The following is a 7764-nucleotide window of genomic DNA, read 5'->3' as shown; positions in this document are numbered from 1 at the left end:
GAAGTGAAAAGGGGAATTACCTACGACAAACACTTTCATTTCTGCTTCAATCCCTCACACTGGCTTCACATTAAAGGGCTGATCAGTATAAATAGCAGCAATTGATTCACGGACCGGCAAGTGAACACCAAATCAAACACCCATGGTTCTCTCTTGATGATTGTGAAAAGATGCAATAGTTTTTACCCATGCTGCTACAAAGCAACACCAGAAACTTTGAGCCCATTGCCAGACACGTGCTCACTGAAAACCTGGTTTTGATATGAAAAAGGCAAAGGAGGGCAGGTTTTCCAAAACCTCATTTCAACCAGGTTTTGTGTGAAACCCAGTGTCGCTGTATTCCAAATGTTGAAGAAACCGGGTTTTGAAGGCCAAACGAGGTTTCGGCTCGAAACCAGTTTTATGGGTGTCACCCAAACGCGGCCTAAGAGACTCTAAGACAGGGAGAATAAAATAAAGAGAGATGCAGCCGAAACCTGGTTTATGGGTCGAGCACATGTAGCTGGCCTTGATAGGTGCAGCCCGACCCAAGTCCAAGGCGGGCCAGCCTAAGGGCTGAATGTAACCTGATGAGCCCAGCCCATTGCCTAAGCCTAACAAGATGAGTGAAAATTTTTAACTTCATAGAGGCCAATCTCTCTCTCTCTCTCTCTCTCTATATATATATATATATATATATATATATATACACTCACTCACTCACTCACTCTCTGTCACTCTCTCTTGTGTGCGTGTGTGTATATATATATATATATATATATACCTTTTCATAAATACTTGTGTGTGTGTGTACATGGCACCTTTCACAAATAGAGAAATATGAGGCAGCTTGAATTAAGTTTCTTAAGGACTGCATATCAATGTCCTATGGTTAATCTTTTTGTCTTGGTGTGAAAGAGAGGAAATAAATAAATAATGGAGGATGATGGGTTGTCTCAACTAAAGTTGACCCAAAGTTAGCTTTGAAGCAAAGCACAAGTAAGAAAATTGAAGGAAAGGAATGCTAATAGTTTTGTTGCTTTGTAAGTGGAGGAAAAAAAAACTAATCGTAGTGAGGGAGCAACTGAGGGACCATCTAGAACTCTTTTCTCTATGTTTTAGTGTAATTGATAAACATGAGAAAAGTGGATGGTTCAATAGGTAGCGTCTATTTACTACGGGTCTCTTAGATCTTTGAGGACCTCAAATTCATGGATTTGAGATCCCTCAAAATTAAAAAAAAAAAAATTGACCCTAAATCCATGATTTCTTCATGTAGAAAGGATTTAACATCCACACTATTGAGATCCCTGTTTGTTTTAACAAGAGATGTCACATGGCATATCTTTTAAAGCAACTTTGGATCTATCCAAGGCTATCAAACACAATGTTTCAGATGATTTAGGATCAAAATAAAGTATTGATTATCATTGAGAATGTTCACATGAGAATAAATGTTACTTCATGTGGGGAGAAGTTTGATTTGGAAGAGGGAAAGTTGATAAGGAATTTGGAGGGTGGATCATATCATTGTCAAGATGTTGGGCTCGGTTCATTACATACAATGTGCAGTCTCCCTTGCTTCTAGAGGAATTTAAATATCTCTCTGAAAAATCTAGTGGTGAAGGGGTTATGCATAAGTTGTTATGTAGACCTAAACAAAATCAAGGGTTTCCAAGGAAATATAATAATTTTTCGTTAAGCAGAAAAGAATGTTCAAATGTAAATTAGATGTGACGCTTCAACAAGAAGGATCAGTCAAAGAAAAGTGTTTCTCTAGAAAAAAATCATATCAAAAATATTAGTAACAGAAGAACATTCTATAAAGATGGCAAAGCTATATCGATAATGATAAGGAGAGCTACATAAAGTTGTTGCAATTGGAAGATTGTTTAGCTGCAAGTGGTCACTCCACTAGATCTTTATGAAGATTATGAGTTGGAATGCTCATGGGCTGGCTGAGCTTCCTGATGAGATCTCCATCTTCTTTTCAATGATTGAATCTCCAGAATCTTCCTTTTTTTATTGATTTGGCATTGTCAAATTATAATTTTACTCATGTTGTAAGGAAGTTTAATAAATGAGTTATTCTTAGACTGATTTGTGGATGACACGATCAAGAAATTTGCTTGCTTGATCAAAACATGTTTTTGTATTTAATAAAAAACAAATTTATTGATGTTCAAGGAGTGTACACTGATATTGACATTAAAACCTTATTGAGTTTCATCACTAGAATTAGAAAAAGTGTTCATGAAATCATCTCTCATCTAGATAAAGTTGGTGGAACCTTAAACGTTGTTAGATCCAATCAAGAGAAAATAAAAACGTCTCCATCTATTTGAGATCGTATGTCTTTTAATGTTTTCATTAGCAATAGAACTTTTCATGAAAACAGTGGCCAACATCATGGTCTTTCTTAGACCAATCATCATGAGACTCTCAAGTTTGTCTAATGCAAAATCAGTTTCAATCATACAAGCTTAAAGCTATTTCAAAGGGCTTCCTCTAAGCATGCAACTTTAGTGGATTACTTTTATAAAGTCTTCTCATTCCTAATTAAAAAAGTTATTTGTCTTTTAAGCATGAAAAGTTGTACAATGAGTGCAAATATGTTATCAATGAAGCATGAAGAGTATCTGGTGGTTGTCCATTGATAAGACCACTAAGCATATTATAACAAGTTCAATCTTATAATATCAACGTGATAAGGGTGGAGAAGGCAAAATTGATATTTGTATTATGGATCTTCAATAAGAGCTATATGACATAGATCTTGCCAAATATTATGGTGTTGCTAAACCAATTGATTTTCTTTGTAATTGATTATTCTATTATGAATGTTCACAAATTTGTTCTTGAAAAACTTACAAAAACCCTTTCAGGTAAAAGAAGTAATGTGAAAGCAAGAAACTAAATTTGGATTAGTTATAAGTACACATTTTATTTTAATTTATTTTCATGGCAATGTTAAAGATATGAGGAAAATGAGGTTAACAAAATCATTAGTAGAAAAAAGGAGTCCTCAAATCCTAGAAGTGTGCTGCAGGTTTGCCCATTTTGATAAAGGTAAGCTTGTAAGTAATATCACTTGCACTTAGTGTTAATTTAAAAAGCTAATGCTACTCAAGTTGGTACTAATTACATAGCAATAGCACTTGGACATATTATATTTATAGTTACGGTATTTAGATAGAAAGACCTTCTGGGAAAAATTATTTTTTACATAGCAATAGCACTTGGACATATTATATTTATAGTTACGGTATTTAGATAGAAAGACCTTCTGGGAAAAATTATTTTAGTTCAAATGAGTCATATTACAAATTCAGAATTTCAATGAAGGATTGGTAAATCTCCTGAAGTATACAACAAGTTAAACCATATAAGGCCTATGAAAGAGTTAACTAAGAGCTTTTTTAAGGCAACTATATTGCATTTGGAGCTTCATTCAAGCAAAGTAGACAAACTCATGGTGTGTAAACAATTCTAATGAATGGAAGGGAGGAAGTATAAAAGGCTTGAACAAGGAGACTTGTTATCCTATTGTTTCTATTTATAGTCAAAACTTTTATTTGTAATTTACAAGCCCAAGCGATGAACAAAGAAATCAAAGCTACTTTTTTTAGCCATGTGAATCTTGGATTATGTTTGACTTTGTTCATTGATGATGACCTTTTATTCTACAAAGTTTTTTGTTATGTTATTGTCTAATATATTTCTAATGACTTTGAAGAAAGAACGTACATCAAATCTAGTGTTGAAAATTCAAGGATCTTCTCATTTGATGTGGCTAAAATTGAGATGAGTATCTTGTGCACTCATTGGGCTGAGGTACTTATACACAACATTTTGGATGACACTCTCATAAATGCAGCTTAAAGTTTAAGATCAGGAAGAGGCATCTCAAATGTTTAAAATAAGTTAGCTTACTAGAAGGTAAAATTATTGTCTTTTGTTTGATGTCATTGTCTAAACCAAATAGGTTATTTCTATATTCTCATCATATTAAAATAAATGATTTATGTGTCTTTCATTTTGGAATTCTTGTTCTCTAAATTTTTTAAAAAAGAGGCTAATAATAATAAGAGGTTTTACCTAATAGAACAAAAACATTTATTCTCTTCTCACTTCAAAATATGATACTAAGATCTAAAAGTATTTATGAAATAAATATGGTAAATCTACTTTTCCATGCATATTTAAACATATATTGTGATCATAAATTTTTTGTTAAAAGTATTTTGTGAGTCCGTTCCTACATAGTAAGAAGTATGTTCATCTTTGGAAAAATATTACTTATTCTTTGCCACTAGACAATAGTACATTGTTATGGCAAGTTAATTGAAGAAGTCAATGTCAAAATTTTTGAATGACGAGTGGTGTATGAAGTATCTAGATATGGTATCTAGGGCCAAACTTGTAAGGGATAAAAACGTTTGGGAAGAAACCAGAAGGAAGGGGGTTGAATCTAAATGAAGAAATTTCATTTGGTCTCCCAAGACCCTTATGCATTTGTATTGCAAGTAGGAAGATTTTCAAGCTAAAGTCAAATCTATTGCAACCATAGTGGGTGATGAATGCATGGTAGCTGTTGGTTTGGGAGTAAGGTGATCTATGCTAGATTGTGTGATGAAATGTTGATTAGAACTAGGTTGGCTTCTCTCCCTCCCCCACAAAAAAAAAAGAACACCTCTTGACAATAATGAAATGGAAGTTTCAAATTAGATTGTTTAAAAGAATTTAAATTATTCTCTTATGAATCCATTTTTTTAGCTATGAAGGAGAACAATGAAGAAATGATGGAGAATAATGGGTAATCAACTAAAGTTGGCTAAAAGAAAGCTTTGAAAGAAAAAAATATGGAGAATGGCTGAAGAATTTGATTATCTCTAGAAAATTTAATATTATGGGGTTGGGCAAAAGTTGTTTGACTTAAACAAAATCAAGGGTGTCAAGAGAAATCTAATGAATCTTTAGTTACACAAAGAACAATGTTCAAACATAAAGTTCTGAGTGGTATCTTCAAGAGGAAAGATCATGTGGTTGATCAAAAGCATTTCCATAAATAGAAATAATAGCAAAAGGCGTCTACTTCACTAATTTTTGGTATAAAGACTGTAACATGTTCTCCATGATCAACATCTAGAATTATCTTTTTCTTTTGTTGAATCCATATTTTCAAGTAGGAATTTGGCTCATGTTCTAAGGAAGTTCAATATGAGCTTTCCTCTAACATTGAACCCTGTAGCTACTAGGCTAGCATGAATTGTGGATGAAAAAATTAGAAAATTAGCTTGTTGAATTGAAATGTCTTCATTGTGTATAAACAACATTATTATTAACTTGTTGATTTAGAATGTTTTCATTAGAAATACAATTATTCATGAAATAAGTGGCCAACATCATGGTTATACTTGGTTGAAACATCATTAGGCTCTTAATTTTGACCGGAGAAAAATTGGCCATTGTTTCGTAAATGGGTGAGACATAACTTTTTCAATCATATGAGTTTGATACTATTTTAAAGGGCTTCCCTTGATCATGTCTTTATTGAACCATTTTCATAAAATTTTGTCATGTCTGACAAGAAAAAGTTTATTTATATATTTCAAGCTTTGGAACTTGTACGATAATTACAAATATGCTATCAAAAGGAGTGTAAAGAGTGAGATGCCCCATTATTAGATTATTGAGCAAATTAAAACATGTTTGATCTCATTTGAATCAATGAGATAAGAATGAAGTGGCAAATTTTGATGTTTGTGATGTAAATTTCTAGCAATAGCTAAATGAATTAGATCTTGATAAAAATTGTTGTTTTGCTGAATGGATTGACTTTCATTATTGATTCATGATTCAATTGTGAAAAGATAGCTTGTTTTGCAACCATGCAAAGATGCTTGAATTAAAGAAGTAACATGGAAGCAAAAAAGTAGGCTTCATTGGTAATGGTTGTATGAATTTGATAGAGCCATTTTGATGCTAGTGTTAAAGAAAGATATTAGAAAAATGAGATTAAAACAATGGTTAGTGGAGCGGAGGAGTCTTTAAATCATGAAAGTGTATTTCGGCTCTGCTCTAAAAAGCTTCTAAAGTTTCCTAGCTGTTGTTGGGGCCATTTGGTGGTTGAGTTTTATTGGAATCTAAGTAGCACAATTCATTTAGTTTCAATGGACTTCCTAATACATCCTTTAAAAACTCTAAAACATTGTGGGGACAGATATATTAAAGTTTATTAGAAACATTTTTAATTATGGCAAGCTCGCAAAGAAGGTGCAAGTAATGCACTTAAAAATTGTTATTAAAAAAAATTAATGCTACTCATGCTGTTGATTACATAGCAATAACCTTTAATAAGTTAATTTCTAAACTTATGGTTCTTATGTTAAAACAATATGGGGAAAATGATTTTAGTTCAAAGTTGTGTGATAAAGTAAAAATTGCAATTAGGATATTCATAAATCTATTTAGAATGTGCAGTCAGTTAGACCTTTCTAATCCCATGAATTGGGAGCTCTTGAAGACAGCCACATTGAATTTGGGATTCCATCCAAGCTAGATAGACAAAATTATGACATGTATTTTTAATGTTTTCTATAAAACGCTGAAAAATGAGAGGAAATGAGACTACTTTAGGAGTGCTAGAGGCTTGAACAAGGAGATCCTTATCTTTTTACTTCCTTCTTATCATATTTGAAGCTTTTGTTTGTAACTTACACGCCTTAGTGATGAAGGAGTTGAGGATTGTAGGGTACTTTTGGCTGTAGAATTATGGACTATGTTCCATTTCATTCTCTTTTATTTTCTAAAGCTTTTGTTAGGTCAGTGACTAATGTCACAAAATCTCCTAAATACTGTGAGGAAAGAACAATCATGAAGGTTAGTGTTGAAATGTCAAGGATCTTCCTATTCAGTATGCATGGAATTGAGGTTAGAAGCTTGGCACTCACTAGGCTATAATGTGAGCTATTCCCGCACAAGGATGTCTAAGTTAACTATCTTCTTTCCACGTTCTTCTCACATTAGATTCTAGTTCTTCAATGCCCTAACATTGTGTGTTCCATTTTGGAATTGATGGACAGGAAGTTTAACCAAAAACACGTATGTCTTCGCAATTACAAAATGTGATATAGATATCCAATGTATTCATAGAGTAAGTATTGAAATCATACCTTTTCTCAAGGCCATGACTGTTTCTAGAGACACTTTTTTGGTCTTAGATGTTTTGTGAAAAGTACTTTGTGAGATGAAGCTTATTAAGAAGTATTTTTCTTTTTGGAAAATCACTATCAGGTTTGGCAGCCAGATATTGTTAGCCAGTTAACTCAAGCGCAGCTAGTTCGAACAAACCAGGGCCGGCCAAACCTGGCTCATGCAAAGGTGCTAGTTACATTGCTCAAATTCTAGATAGGATACGGAAACCTAGAAATATGCACTTGCTGAAGTTATAGAAGATTAGAGAACAAACGGCTCTATGGATAATGTGATAACTAATGATGGAGGCAACAATTTAAGTAAGGAAGGCTGATAATCACTAAACTACTAATACATAATAAATTTTTAAAAAGTGATAAAGTTAAATCTTAATAAAAATTGAATTACTAATTACGCTGATATATTTTCGCACATCCTATCCATTTTAACTCCAGCTTGTTTGTAATGTGATGTATAACATTTGAAAATAAACCAATGAATGTATAATAGAAAAGCCACGAGCATAATTCTTCATATAAGGTCAACTAATGTTATTGAAAATAAAAGGATTTTATGCTGAAAAAGTTT

The sequence above is a fragment of the Nymphaea colorata genome, chromosome 2, assembly GCF_008831285.2.
Source record: "Nymphaea colorata isolate Beijing-Zhang1983 chromosome 2, ASM883128v2, whole genome shotgun sequence".
Classification (NCBI taxonomy): domain Eukaryota; kingdom Viridiplantae; phylum Streptophyta; class Magnoliopsida; order Nymphaeales; family Nymphaeaceae; genus Nymphaea; species Nymphaea colorata.
This window is presented reverse-complemented; position numbering follows the sequence as displayed.